Source organism: Carcharhinus amblyrhynchos, chromosome 22 (genome assembly GCF_965287045.1).
Source record: "Carcharhinus amblyrhynchos chromosome 22, sCarAmb.v2.hapA, whole genome shotgun sequence".
Lineage (NCBI taxonomy): Eukaryota > Metazoa > Chordata > Chondrichthyes > Carcharhiniformes > Carcharhinidae > Carcharhinus > Carcharhinus amblyrhynchos.
In genome coordinates, this window is record NC_137345.1 from 39732170 (window position 1) to 39746987 (window position 14818).

At 45.7% G+C, this 14818-nt stretch overlaps 1 protein-coding gene across 1 annotated transcript in view; it reads right to left on the reverse strand.

Moving 5' to 3' along the window:
* Nucleotides 1-13897, reverse strand: part of LOC145357080 (DENN domain-containing protein 2C-like) — a 125199-nt gene extending 111302 nt beyond the window's left edge. Inside the window, exon 1 of the mRNA XM_080210174.1 lies at nucleotides 13762-13897. The gene's annotated coding sequence lies outside the window, so the exon portion shown is untranslated. The remainder of the gene's footprint in view (nucleotides 1-13761) is intronic.
* Nucleotides 13898-14818: the final 921 nt, after the last annotated feature.

Here is a 14818-nt window from a genome sequence, read left to right on the forward strand (position 1 = left end):
TAATCAACAGAGGAAGCAACTTGCCACCTCTCTCTCACTGACTGACCATTACCATCTTTGCCACTCACCTGCCATGATCTCACCTGGCTGTGATCACCACCCAACCCAGCCATGATCCACCCCCACACCACCTGACAATGATTCCCCCCACCCGTCCTCCCCCGTACCTCATTTGGGACATGTTTCTATTCATGCACAGGGTATGGGTCTAGCTGGTTAGACCCGCATTTATCACCCACCCTAACTGTCCCACGACGAGGTGGTGGTGAGTTGCCTACTTGAACTGCTGCAGTCTAGGAGATGTAGGTACATTCAGTGCTGTTCCAGGATTCTGACTCAGCAACAGTGAAGGAACGGCGATATATTTCCAAGTGAAGATAGTGGGTACCTTGGAGAGGAACGTCTGGGTAGCGGTGTCCCCAGGTATCTGCTGTTCTTGTCCTTCTAGAAGGTGGTCATCATGGGTTTAGAAGGTGCTGCCTAAGGAATCTTAGTGAGTTCCTGCAGTGCATTTTGTAGATGCTACACACTGTGCATCAGTGGAGCAGGGATTGCAAATTTGTGGAATGGGAAATAATCAAGTGAGCTGCTTCGTCCTGGATGAGTGTTGTTGAAGCTGCACTCATCCAGGCAAAAGGGGAGTATTCCATCACACTCCTGACTTGAACCTTGTGGATGGTGGACAGGCTTTGGGGTGTCAGGAGGTGAGTTATTCATCAGTGTTTACATGGCTAGTCCAGTTCAATTTCTGGTCGATGGTAACCCGCAGGATGTTAATTCACTTGGCAATAGGTGTTCACCTTATAAAAAGTCAGGGGTGCAAAGCTGCTGACAAAGCAGTGATCAGTAGCTTTTACCAGTTTAAACCGCCTAATTCTTTCCCACTCCCACTGTCTGTGTGACAGTTCCCCAATGACATCATTTGAGCACAACAGCAGTGCTGAGACACAGGCTGTAATCTAAAGTCACTCTCGATAGCTGTGCTGAGCACAGCCTAAAGATTGGATCAAAGTAAATGTCATTTATGGTTTTCAGAAAACGGCAGATGGGCTGACACTTGGCATTATTTGTACTGACTTGTTCCAGTACAACGGGACAGAGCTGAAGTGAGGGGCCGTTCTGATACGAGCTGATTTGTTAAGTTCAGCACAGTGATTGAAAACAGATGAAGTTACATTTTAGATTTTCCGACCGAGAACAATCTGCAGAAACGGACGGTGTGGGGAGGCTGACTGAACACCAACTCAGACTTGTATAATCCTCAGGTCAAGGGAGAGGTACAGCTAGGTTTCATGACAACTTGCTAACAGACTGTCACTGACCACAGAGAACAACACAAATGGGAAACACTTCCCTTTACCTTGTGCAGGGAGCCTCTGCAATACAGTCACTTCAGGAAGGAAGCTGGATTAGTCACAGTTATAAAATGCACTGAGAAACTGGTTCCCATCTTTTGGCTATCCTGTAGCATTAACCCCTGCCTGTGGCACAGTTATGGACATGCCTTTCCTGCTTTCACTGGGGAACGCGGCAATGGACAATTGCCCATACGATATCGAAATGACTGTTCTTCATCCCTGAACCAAGTGTGCAAGTGCCACTAGATAATTTCATCAGAGAGGGTTTCACAGTCAAACTCAATGCTGACACCCAACGTATGCCCTTTCCAGCAGGAGTCCCTGAAATTTTTCACTTCACTAACCCAGAGCTCTGGTGGGATTGGGAACCAACTCTAACACTAACATTCCAGCAGCGATCCTTCAACTCAACACTGATCACGATCAAAGCTACAGATTCTGGTCTGAATAATAGTCCTGAGCTATTCACATCCACCCAGTAATCCATAGGGGAGCCTCTCCACGTCTAGCTGGAACCCCGAATACCAACAGCTATGGTATTTTCACACCGACCCCAATTTTATTCAAAGAACCTTCGAGCAGCTCAACACCAGTTGGGACGTCTTGTTGAAGTCGTACAAGACATTGGTAAGGCCACACTTGGAATACTGTGTACAGTTCTGGTCACCCTATAGAAAGGATATTATTAAACTAGAAAGAGCACAGAAAAGATTTACTAAGATGCTACTGAGACTTGATGGATTGAATTATAAGGAGAGGCTGGATAGATTGGGACTTTTTTCTCTGGAGCGTAGGAGGTTGAGGGGTGATCTTATAAAGGTCTATAAAATAATGAGGGGCACAGATCAGCTAGATAGTCAATATCTTTTCCCAAAGGTAGAAGAGTCTAAAGCTAGAGGGCATAGGTTTAAGGTGAGAGGGGAGAGATACAGAAGTGTCCAGAGGGGCAATTTTTTCAATAAAGGGTGGTGAATGTCTGGAACAAGTTGCCAGAGGTAGCAGTAGAGGCGGGTACAATTTTGTCTTTTAAAAAGCATTTAGATAATTACATGGGCATAGAACATAGAACATTACAGCGCGGAACAGGCCCTTCGGCCCACAATGTTGCGCCGACCAGTCTTATTTTAAAAAAAAAACATTGACCCACTAATCTAAACCAATCCCTTTTCGTCCATAAACCTATCCACCAATCTCTTAAACGCCCCCAAACTAGGCGCATTTACAACTGCAGCAGGCAGGGCATTCCAGTCCCTCACCACCCTCTGGGTAAAGAACCTGCCCCTGACATCCGTCCTATAACTACCCCCCCTTAATTTAAAGCCATGCCCCCTCGTGCTAGATTTCTCCATCCGAGGAAACAGGCTATCACCATCCACCCTATCTAAACCTCTAATCATCTTATATGTTTCTATAAGATCCCCTCTTAGCCGCCTTCTTTCCAGTGAAAACAATCCCAAATCCCTCAGTCTCTCCTCATAGGACCTCCCCTGCATACCAGGCAACATCCTGGTAAACCTCCTCTGCACCCTCTCCAAAGCCTCCACATCCTTCCTGTAATGTGGGGACCAGAATATGACGAGTATAGAGGGAAACGGGCCAAATGCGGGCCACTGGGACTAGCTTTGGGGTTTCAAAAAAAGGCAGCATGGACAAATGGGGCCGAAGGGCCTGTTTCCATGCTGTAAACCTCTATGACTCTCATCCAGGATAAAGCTGCCTGCTTGAAGAACACATCATCCACCACCTTTAACACTCTCCCCACCCTCAGTACACACTCTGCTACTGTGTCTCACTATTACTCAATGCAACAACTTGTCCAAGGTTCCTTCAACAGTCTCTGCTGTCTAGAAGGACAGAGACAGCAGGTGCATGGAAAAACAACTCCAAGTTACACGCCACCCCGAATTGAAACCATATCACTGTTTCTTCACTGTCGTTGGAACAATAGCCTAGAACTCTCTTCCGGAAAGCTGTGTGGAAATACTACAACCGATTTATTACTATCAAATAAATCGGTTGGACTTAAAACCTGGTGTTGTAAGACTTCTTACTGAGTTTACCCCAGTCCAACGCCGGCATTTCCATATCATGGAAATACTACACCAGGCAGGCTGCACCCCTTCAAGAAAATAGTCCAGCATTCATCTCTCAAGTACAATTAAGGATAGACAACAAATGCTGGGCCTCACCAGCAATGCGTCTATCCCAGGTTAGGTTGATGGGCCGTGCTAAAAATTGCCCTTAGTGTCCTGAAATGCGTAAGTTAGAGGGATTAGTGGGTAAAATGTGTGGGGATACGGGGGTAGGGCCTGAGTGGGATTGTGGTCGGTGCAGATTCGATGGGCCGAATGGCCTCTTTCTGTACTGTAGGGTTTCTAGGTTAAATAGATTCATAGAATCACTACAATGCGGGATGAGACCATTCAGCCCATCGACTCTGCACCGAGTCCGACAGAGCATCCCACCCGGGCCCACCATGCCCCTTGCGCTGTCAGCATAACCCCACATATTAACCCCATCAATCCCTTTAACCTTCATATTTTGGGACACTAAGGGGCAAATTAGCATGATCAACCTACCTAACCCACACATCTTTGGTGTGGGAGGAAACCCACACAGACACAGGGAGAATGTGCAAACTCCATACACTCACCCACGGCCAGAATCAAACCCATGTCGCTGGTGCTGAGAGGCAGCTGTGCTAACCACTGTACCACTCCAGTCAACTGTTCCCAACAGAGAATCAACACACAGCACTGGGGACAATGGTTTTTCTACACAGAACCCAACACTACCAAATTCCCGGTTCCACTCGATCATCATGGGCATCAAACATTGTTGTTCTTATCCAATAGGGTCAATCACAAAGGCAGAAGCAGATTCACCACAAACCTGGAAATCTGGTACCCAGCCACACAATTCCAAAATTAAATTGGGGATGGCATGGATAAAGCATTTTTCCACATGGAGGACTGTGGAAATTGGAACGCTGTCCCACAAGATGCCTCAGAGGAGGAATCAATTGAAAATTTCAGAGTTGAGAATGATAGATTGTTGATCAGTAAGATTGAGTGTTGGTGGATTCAGTTAAGATACGGATCAGCCATGATCTAACTGAACAATGGGACTAGTTCAAGGGACTGAAAGGAGCAGTGCGGCTGCTGAAACATAACGCAGCCTGTGTGTGTGTGAAAGACACCACTCGCTGACACTACACTGAACAGGTCCAGAGCAAAGGGTATGAGGAAATACACCTGAAAAATATTACTATTAAGAGTACCTCTCACCCTCTCGAAAATTCTTGCTTGAGGCAAGCTGAGGGTTTCCAGGAGGGGAAGTCTACTTTTATCATTCATAACAAGTTGACAGACATTAACACTTGTTTAACATTTTACACCTAGGTACAAGGCACAGTGCAGGGTGGCACAGTGATTAGCATTGCTGCCTCACAGTGCCTGGGTTTGATTCCCAGTTTGGGCTACTGCATGCGGAGTCTGCACATTCTCCCCGCATCCTCACGGGTTTTGTCCGGCTTCCTCCCACAATCTGAAAGACGTGCGGGTTAGGGTGCACTGGCTGTGCTAAATTCTCCCTCAGTGTACCCAAACAGGTGCCAGAGTGTGGCGACTAGGGGATTTTCAGTGTTAATACAAGCTTACACTAATAATTAAACTGTGAACAAAAATAAATACATGTCTAAGCAGTCAAAACAATCTGTGCAATTTCACCATTGATGTATTTATTTATATCCATCTCCATATAATTACTGCAGAACTCCTTTAATTCTGCAAGTTAAATTATCTCATGTTATTCCAGCACCACTCCGAACTCCTGCATTTAAACAGCCTGGTTTATAAAGTGCCTCCCTCACCAAAGCATCGCACACAACATCTCACAAAACAGTAAATTAGACAAACGAGTAGCTAAGGTTTCTTGGAGAAGGTGCTACGGAGATTTGCTGGAATCATGCTCAGGATGAGGAATTTTTCAAAAGAAGCTGGAGTTCTACTCAGAGCAGAGAAGGTTAAGGAGAGGTTTTGGAGAAGTGTTTAAATTACGAAGAGTTTTGCTGATAGGAGAAACTGTTTCTATTTTTGGGAGGGTGAGTAATTAAAGGACACAGATTACAGATAATCTGCAAAAAAAAAACCAAGGGGTAGGAGTGCAGGTAGGGCGGCATGGCGACACAGTAGTTAACACTGCTGCCTCACAGCGCCAGGGACTCAGGTTCAATTCCAGGCTTGGGTCACTGTCTGTGCAGAGTCTGCACATTCTCCCCATGTCTGCATGGGTCTCCTCCGGTTTCCTTCCACAGTCTGAAAGGTGTGCGGGTTAGGTGCAATGGCCGTGCTAAATTCTCCCTCAGTGTACCTGAACAGGTGCTGGAGTGTGGCGACTGAGGGATTTTCACGGTAACTTATTGCAATGTTGATGTAAATTTACTTGTGACACTAGTAAAGAAACTTTAACGGTTTTTTAATATCCATCCTGAAGGGTGATAGAAAGGGATTCAATAATAACTTTCAAAGGGGAACTGCATAAATACTGGAAAACATTCACGGTCATTGTGGGCGGGGGCAGCAGAGGGACTCATTGGATGCCTGTCAAAAACCTAGCACAGAACTGATAGGCCAAATGGCCTGTGTTGCAATATTCTATTGTTCTGCTGGTTGCAGGAGGAATGTTGGACCAGGCTTCAGGAGAACTCACGGCTCTTATCAAATATCCAGGGTTTCAACATTCACCTGAACCTCCCCAAACAGGAAAATGGCCCTCTGTTAATCCATTCCAGCACTGGCTGTTGTAGAAAGCAATCCACTCATACTAAACTAATTCACAGTCACACAACTCAGAGATCAGCAGTCTCCAAATAGTCAATCGCGACCGACAGGTCGACCCTGGAGTCTCAAAGGGTTGATTGTCATTGGCTGCCGAAACTTGCCAAAAATGCACAGAACTCTGACTTCTCGTGGTGATGAGCAAATCAGTTCATTGGCTGCCAAACCACAGACGCCAAAATGTGGAGTAAGTTAGGTGAAGAACCTCCAAGAGGCATAAACCTATCATTTCCACCAGGAAGGTGAAAATTAATGTCTTTTTACAAGTGTCAAAGGTAAGACCATTTGTCTCTTTTGTCATAGAGCCATAGAACCCTACAGTACAGAAAGAGGCCCTTTGGCCCATTGAGTCTGCACCGAACACAATCCCACCCAGGTCCTATCCTCATATCCCTACATATTATACCCACTAATCCCTCTAACCTACACATCCCTGGACACTAAGGGGCAATTTCTTAGCATGGTCAATCAAACTAACCCACACATCTTTGGACTGTGGGAGGAAACCACAGCACCCGGAGGAAACCCATGCAGATACGAGGAGAATGTGCAAACTCCACACAGACAGTGACTCGAGCCGGGAATCGAACCCAGGACCCTGGAGCTGTGAAGCAGCAGTGCTGACCACTGTGCTACCGTGCCACTGTCAAGTTAGTTTTGAGTAAAAGAGGTAATTTGGAATGGCATCACTAGACATCGTGTGCAAAATTTCCCGAAAATACTCCTTTTCTCTTTACGGAAGGGTTTTAGTTGAGTCGGGCAGCATGGTCGATGCAGGCTCAGAGGGCCAAAGGGCCTGTTCCTGTGCTGTAGTTTTCTTTGCTCTTTAGTTCTCTTTAAACAGCGCCATTCAGGCAAAGAAAGTCAGGGAGTTAAAGGAATGTCGAAGCCCAACAATCATCTTTTCAAAACCTGTGGCTAAAGAAAACCTGCGGCAAAGAGGCACCTTTCCACATGAACCATCTGCTGGCAAAACATAAGCTGTTCACTGATGGTGAAGTGATCAAGGTGGTGATGATGGCTGCGGCCGACACCTTGTTCAAAGACTTTAAAAACAAAGTTGAAATTAAGACAGCCAACAAGAGCATGTCGCTTGGTGCTTTAACAGTAGCCAGAAGGGTGGAATTATCTGAGAATGTGTATGCGTTACGCATTAGTACATTTTGGGGGGTTTTAGTAAAGTCAAATTTTTAAGCAGGGGAGAAGAGAATTCAGCATTTGTAATAGTGCCCGTCATGTCCTCAGGGGTGTCCCAAAGACTGGACAGCCAATGAAGTGGTTTTGAGTCACTGTTGTCTTCAAACAGACTAACTCGTACACAAGATCTAAGAATAGGGGGGATAAATGATCATATTATCTGGTTAGAATGGTTGTGGAAACGACCCAGCTGTGGGATCTTTCATGCCCATTTGACAGGGACGGATAGTGGCTGGAATTCTCTGGTCATTCACGCTCTACCTCTGCAAGACAGCGGATGGAGAATTTGGCACTCAACCAAATCCCTCTGGCATGAATGGGTGGAAAATCCTGCCCGGGGAGTCTATAGTCTCATTGTGTTATGATTCCAGCTAATGTTACAGATCTGAGTGTGAAACTTGGCTCAAATAGATTATAACTTACTTTTAAAACCGTGAATGTTACTGAACAAATTCACAGGACTCTGCTGATCAGCTTTTAACACAACGTATAAAATATTAAACAAGAAAAATTAAACTATATTACACCAGACAAAGACGGCTGGAAAGATTTCAATACAAGCACGAAACGATGTTCAATTTCCCAGTATTTCTTTAGTCAGCAGTATCTTTACATACATCCAAACCAGTGAAGAGTTACCACTATGTTACACATGCCAACGGTTTTCTTCCAATTCATTCTTGAGCATTCACTCTGATGCTTCTTGCCCAACTTGTATCTCTCCGAGACACCCAAAAATAACTGCACTTTAAATTCTGTTTCTGCAGCAACACCACCAAACAGACCAGGTTGCTGAGTCCTAGAGAACTGACTATTGTTACCTGCTGTTCCGCTAACCTTGTACTTTTCTCAGATCTGAACAATCCCCATCTTCACTCTGACACACACTGAACTGTTCCCTGTCCTTCTCCATGTCACTTGACCACTGTTACTGGACAGGAGACATGTTCTCCCACATTCCCCTACCGCCCCCCCTCCCCCCAAAAGAACACTAAACTTCTAACCCCTTTTTTAAGCCATCTTTTACTTTAAGGGTTGTAAAAATCTCATTAAAATGTACATGCAAATAAACAAACACAAAGACCCATCTTTAAACCACAGGTCCATCCAGACCACAAGTGAAACAGAACCACTTAACCTTCCTCACACACACACACAAACGTATTCAACTTTAAATAATATTGTTTGACACAATATGGCAGTGCAATACTCCTTCTGCATCATAGAATCCCTACAGTGCAGCAAGAGGCCATTCAACCCATCAAACCTGCACTGACAACAATCTCACCCAGGCCCTAGCCTGTAGCTCCAGTTATTTACTCTGTTAACCTGCCTGACACCAAGGGGCAATTTAGCAAGGCCAATCCACCTAACCTGCACACCTTTGGAGGGTGGGGTTACCAGAGCACCTAGAGGAAACCTGCACAGACACGAGGAGAATATACAGCCAGTAACCCAAGACTGGAAATGAACCCGGATCCCTGGTGCTGTGAAGCAGCAGTGCTAACCACTGTGCCACCATGCCTAGACTTTGCGCTTATGTCATTGGATTGGATCTTCCAACTCATGATCTTCTTGCAATAAGTGGGTATAGCACCCACTGGGCCATGGCTGGCACTATTCAAGAACCAAAGTGGAAAGAAAACAAAGGGCTTTGCAGTTGTGCCTTCTGGTAAGAGTTGGCTGGACCAAAGTGTCACACCTCCCCCCCCACCCCCCGCCCCCCACCGCGCCCCCCCCAAGGAGTGCCAGTTTGTCTGAAACGTGCTTGGTAGGTGCCACGTTGATCAGTACAATATTAATGAGGATGGGAAGAATGGAAAAGAAAATTAACAGGATTACATCAGAAACAAGTTGGGCACGTGAACAGCCAAAAGATGTTGAGGAGGATGAGAACGAGAACAGGGAGATCTTCAATGGTGGAGCTAACAAAACCCAGGTGAAGGCAGGAATAGCACTACAGACTGAGTACTGGAGTGAACATGTCACATCACACAGCACCATAACTTAAAAACAGCAAGTATGATAAACACAGGCTCTTGAGGGGAGAATGTTATTTTCCAGTAAAGCACTGTTCTCACACAAAAAGAGTACGTTAGAACAGCTGATATCGACTCCATTTCACTCACAGCTGTTCCCGACCTACAATGGGACTTGTTTCATTTCAAATGCAAAGGTAGAAGGCAAATGAGAAAAGCATCTTTCACTTCTTCAGAAAGCAAGCTCATTTCCATTTTACTTCAAACAAAACCTAAAAACCCCCACGTACAAAATGAAAACTTAATTCCATTAATCCCCTCAAGTCCTGACAGGCTGGGGATAAAGAGAGAGAGAGAGAAAGGTGAATACATGTTCAGCGCTTTTACAGTGTGAACTGGGTGTGTTTAGGGAGTCATTGGCAGTTCGGATTCTGCTGCCTATAGTACATAAACCCCAGAGGTTCAACTTAATGCAAAGAGGATATTCGCATTAAAACCATCTGTTTCCTTGTGTAACTGCGAGAAAAGCAACAGGAATGAGAGACTTCAGTTACGTGGAGGGATGAGAGAAGTTATAATGGTTCTCCTCAGAGCAGAGAAGGTTAAGGAAAGATTTAACAGAAATGTTCATAATTGTTAGAGGCTTTTGATTGAATTAAGGAGGAGAAACAGTTGGGGTTCATCGATTAAAGACAATTGAGAAACTGACAGGGGAAATGAGGGGCAATGCTTTTATACAAGAACATTACGATGGTCTGGGATAAAAAATAGTGGAGGGAGATTCAATAGCTAACTTACAAAAATAATCAGATATACATTCAAAAAGGAAAAATAAACTTGCAAGGCTACGGGGAAATCGGAACTAACTGGATAATTGCTTCAAAGAGCCAGCACAGTTCGATGGGCCCAGTGGCCATTCACTCATGTTGAATAATTCAATGAAGTTGTGGCAAACAGCAACAAAGGAGACCATAGTGGAGATTAACTCCACCCATTGTCTGGTGTGCGTCCACACCCAGATGATCAAACAAAACCTCTGTGCATTTATACCACACTACACTACAAACTTGGAGTGTCTCAAAATGCTCAGCAATGACTGGAGCTTTAAATGAATTTTAGAAGCCTATCAGTGCATCCTGAACACTCTCCAAGGATTGGGAAGGATTCCACTGCCCAGTACAGAGGTAGTGGGAATGCAGACAAACACAACAGGCAATTTGCCCACATTAATTGTGGCACTAATAGCAATGAGGAGAATGACCTATGCTCCGTTTCCTTTTGGATGTGGTAGGTAGAGGGGTACTGGATGTGGGGAAAAGACTTTTTGACAGATTGTCATGAATCAGGATGGTTATATAGGGGCTATGTTGCTGAACCAGTAATAATGCACAACCATTAACTAAGCAGCACATTGGCACAGTGGTTAGCACTGCTGACTCAGTGCCAGGGACTTGGGTTTGATTCTCGGCTTGGGTCAGCGTGGAGTCTGCACATTCTTGTTGCGTCTGCATGTGTTTCCTCCAGGTACTCTGATTTCCTCCCACGATCTGAAAGATGTGCTGGTTAGGCGCATTGGCCATGCTAAATTCTCCCTCAGTGTACCCGAACAGGTGCCGGAGTGTGGTGACTAGGGAATTTTCACAGTAACTTCAATGCAGTGTTAATGTAAGCCTACTTGTGACACTAACAAACTACCAAAATTAAAACTCAAAAAGCAGCTCACCAGCACGACCTTCTCAAGGACAGTAAGCACTGGCCAGTGACACACACATTCCAGGAATAGGAGTCACCCTCCTGCTGAAGAGTTTGTCTGTAATCCAATTGGCACGGGGGGGCACTCTGTCTCTCTGGGAGCAATGGTAGAAGAGTGGAGTGGGGAGTTTGGCATTAAAAAGTCATATGATGAAACCTCAGGAATATGTCCAGTCATGGCTGACAATGTTACTAGGCTGAAATAGTTGCAGTGTGTAGCAGGGCCTGACAGAGGTGGCTACCACTAGAGCAGCAAATTTAACACTCTGACTTTTGCTTTGGGACTGTTGCAATGTGCTCAGATTTCAGCTCATTTGTCTTCTCCACTGTAATTCTCACAGTCCGGGTCTTGCCGCTACAACTATCAAATGAATGCAAGCAATACCGCCAGTACTCTCCATCCCTGTAATCTCCTGTTAAACTGAATGAACAGCCTTGGAGGAGCTACACATGATGCTGTCTGTACAATTCATGTTTACCACCTCCCAGCTTAAATGTTACATTGGGTATTATCTGTAAACACCCCTCCCAGCTGCTCCTCATTTAACAGCCATCCTGTGACATGGTGGCTGCACTTTCCTCATCTTCAGAAGGTGTACGTTTAAGTTCCACTCCAGAGAGCTGAGCGCATTATCTTGGCTGAAATTCCAGTGTGGATGAGATGGGAGATCGATGCCGCATCTGTTCTCTCAAATAAATGTAAAAGCTGAACAGCACAGAGTCCTCCCTGGTACCCTGGCCAATACTTATCCCTCAAACAGCTCAGTATAAAAACACTGTTCATTTTCATATTGTTGTTTGTGGGATCTTGCTGTGTGAACACGTGCTGTGTTTGTTTAATGATTTGGTGCCAATACAACTTATTCCCTTGGTTTATTCTCAAATGCATCCAGTTGCCAATGTGGTTGGGCATCCATTCAAAACAAACCCATCTGTCTCACATGATCAATCCCCCCTCCCTCTACTATTGGTCTATTCTCTGTACACTGTCCTTCTATAACAATTGGAACAGACTCAGTTAGATTAACCTGGGCTGTTACCAAACCTGTTTTCCCCAAAGTGTTGAAATATTATGAAAAATACAGTTTTCTTTAATACTCTCCTAGTTTGCTTGCAATTCTTGGAGATTAAGCTTCATTTTTACACCCTCTGAGAACTGATGGTGACAAAGTTGTAGTGTCACTGAACTAGTAATCCAGAGGCTCAGGCAAACCTAGGGACATGTGTTCAAATCCCATCACAGCAGCTGATGGAATGTAAATTAAATTAATCAAATCTGCAATTGGAAGTCAGTCTAAGTAATAGCAACCATGAAACTATCATCGATTGTTGTAAAAACCCACTTAGTGCCTTCCTTTGGGAAGGAAACCTACCATCCTTACCCACTGTGTATGACTCCAGACCCATAGCACAGGTTGTCTCAAATGCCAGGGGCAAACCACTGAGCAAGGGTAATTGGGGATGGGCAACAAGTACAGATCTTGCAGCAATGCCTACATCCCATAAAGAAGATGGGCTTGTAACCCCTACCAGATCTGCCAGGGCGACACGATGGCACAGTGGTTAGCACTGCTGCTTCACAGCACCAGGGACCTGGCCTCGATTCCAGGCTTGGGGTAGTTGTGCGGAGTTTGCACGCTCTCCCTGTGTCTGCACGGGTTTCGTCCCACAGTCCGATAGACATGCTGGTCAGCTACATTGGCCACGCTTAATTCTCCCTCAGTGTACCCAGACAGACGGCGGAGTGTGGCGACTAGGGAACTTTCAAAGTAACTTCAATGCAGTGTTAATGTAAGCCCACTCGATATAAAGGAGACGTTATATCGCAGACTCAGTGATACATTGCACTAGTTGAGTGCAGAAACCCCAGTGAAATGTTAACTGTGTGGGTGTGAATCTTCGGGATAAAGTTGTGCTCACACACAGAAAGGCGTGTGTTTTGTTCCTGAGCTTGCCTGTCACTGGGGAGACAGAGAGCCGAGTCTCACCCAGGGGAAGGTGCCGGGGGACGGAGGAAACCCTTAAACCAACGACTCCGTCAACAAGTTTAAACTACAATCCTGCTCCAGGGGTGGTGTAATACACACTGGAGTGAAATAAAAAGGAAGAAACTCGTCTTAGAAAGTGAACCACACCCTTCCACACAATTCTATGAGGCATTTAAACAGACTGGGAGACCCTGGCCCCGCGGTGAGAGGCACTCACTGCGCTGGCTGACTTGTCTCTGGTATTTCCAATCCACACACATGCTCTCCCCCCCCGGAGGGGCGCTAACACTAGCCCCAGACATCCCGGGCGCCCATCACCCGTTCCAACAAACTTGTGCACGTCTCCAGCCAGACTCACCAGCTGAAACCCCACTGAGATCTCTCTATCCCGCACTCCCTTCTCCTTTGGGTTAAATATATTCGGCAGAATGACAGGTCCCAGCGGGGGAAAAGAGCAGGTTTCCGACCGGTTTGACCACAGGGGAAATCAATAAAGCCGGAGTAAGCTCACGCCTCTTAATGTGCACAAGGCAAACTGTTACTAAGCATTTCAACTCTCCAGAGCCAGGGCCACAAACACTGCTCAAGTCGCCTGAAAAGTTTCTCTTTTTCTTTACGGAGAAGTTGATACAAAATTCCCAATTCTTACCAGCCCTTCACGGCTGTTGTCAGCTTCCATCCTGGGGAATTTCAGGGGATTTCTCTCCTGCAATTTCTTTTACATCCCAGCCTTGTGAATGAGAGCATTACACTGGGGCCAGCTGAATGAACAGAACCGGAGTGCAGTCTGCTCCACCGCACTGTGTGTGTGTGTGCAGAGTGAGTTCAGATCCTGGCTGGATGAGGCTCTGGCGGAAGTGGTGTGCATGCATATCAATGAGAACCCTGCAGGCCTCCTTCACACACTGGGAGAGAGAGAGAGAGACTGCTTTAACACACTTAACTCAGCTCACTGAGACATAATCTTCCCCAATATTCCTGTTCGTTCCTGAACTTGGGCGGCACGGTGACATAATGGTTAGCACTGCTGCTTCACAGCTCCAGGGACCTGGGTTTGATTCTAAGCTTGGGTCACTGTGCGGAATTTGCACATTCTCCACATGTCTGTGTGGGTTTCCTCCAGGTGCCTTGGTTTCCTCCCACAGTCCAAAGATGTGTGGGTTAGATTGCTTGGCAATGCTAAAATTGCCCCTTAGTGTCCTGAGAAGTGTAGGTTAGAAGGATTAGCGAGTAATTACGTAGGGAAATGGGGGTAGGGCCTGGGTGGGATTGTGGTCAGTGCAGACTCGATGGGCCAAATGGCCTCTTTCTGCACTGTACGTTTTCTATGGTTCTAACTACCCTAAAGGAGGCATTTTAAATGAGGAATAAACTTTGAAACGGAATAATGGGGAGGAAGCAGAACAATGGAACTAATTAGATAGCTCTTGCAGAGAGCTAGTACATGCACGAGGGGCCAAATGGTCTCTTGCACACTGTATACTAGAAATAACTCACATTTGCATCCTCAAAAGGTTTAAACCCAATGAAATACTTAATGTACTTCATTAATGGGTGCTTGGGTACCCTCCCACAGTCCGAAGGATGTGCTGGTTAGGTGCCATGCTAAATTCTCCCTCAGTGTACCTGAACAGACACTGGAGTGTGACAACTAGGGGATTTTCCAAGTAACTTCATTGCAGTGTTAATGTAACACTTGTGACACT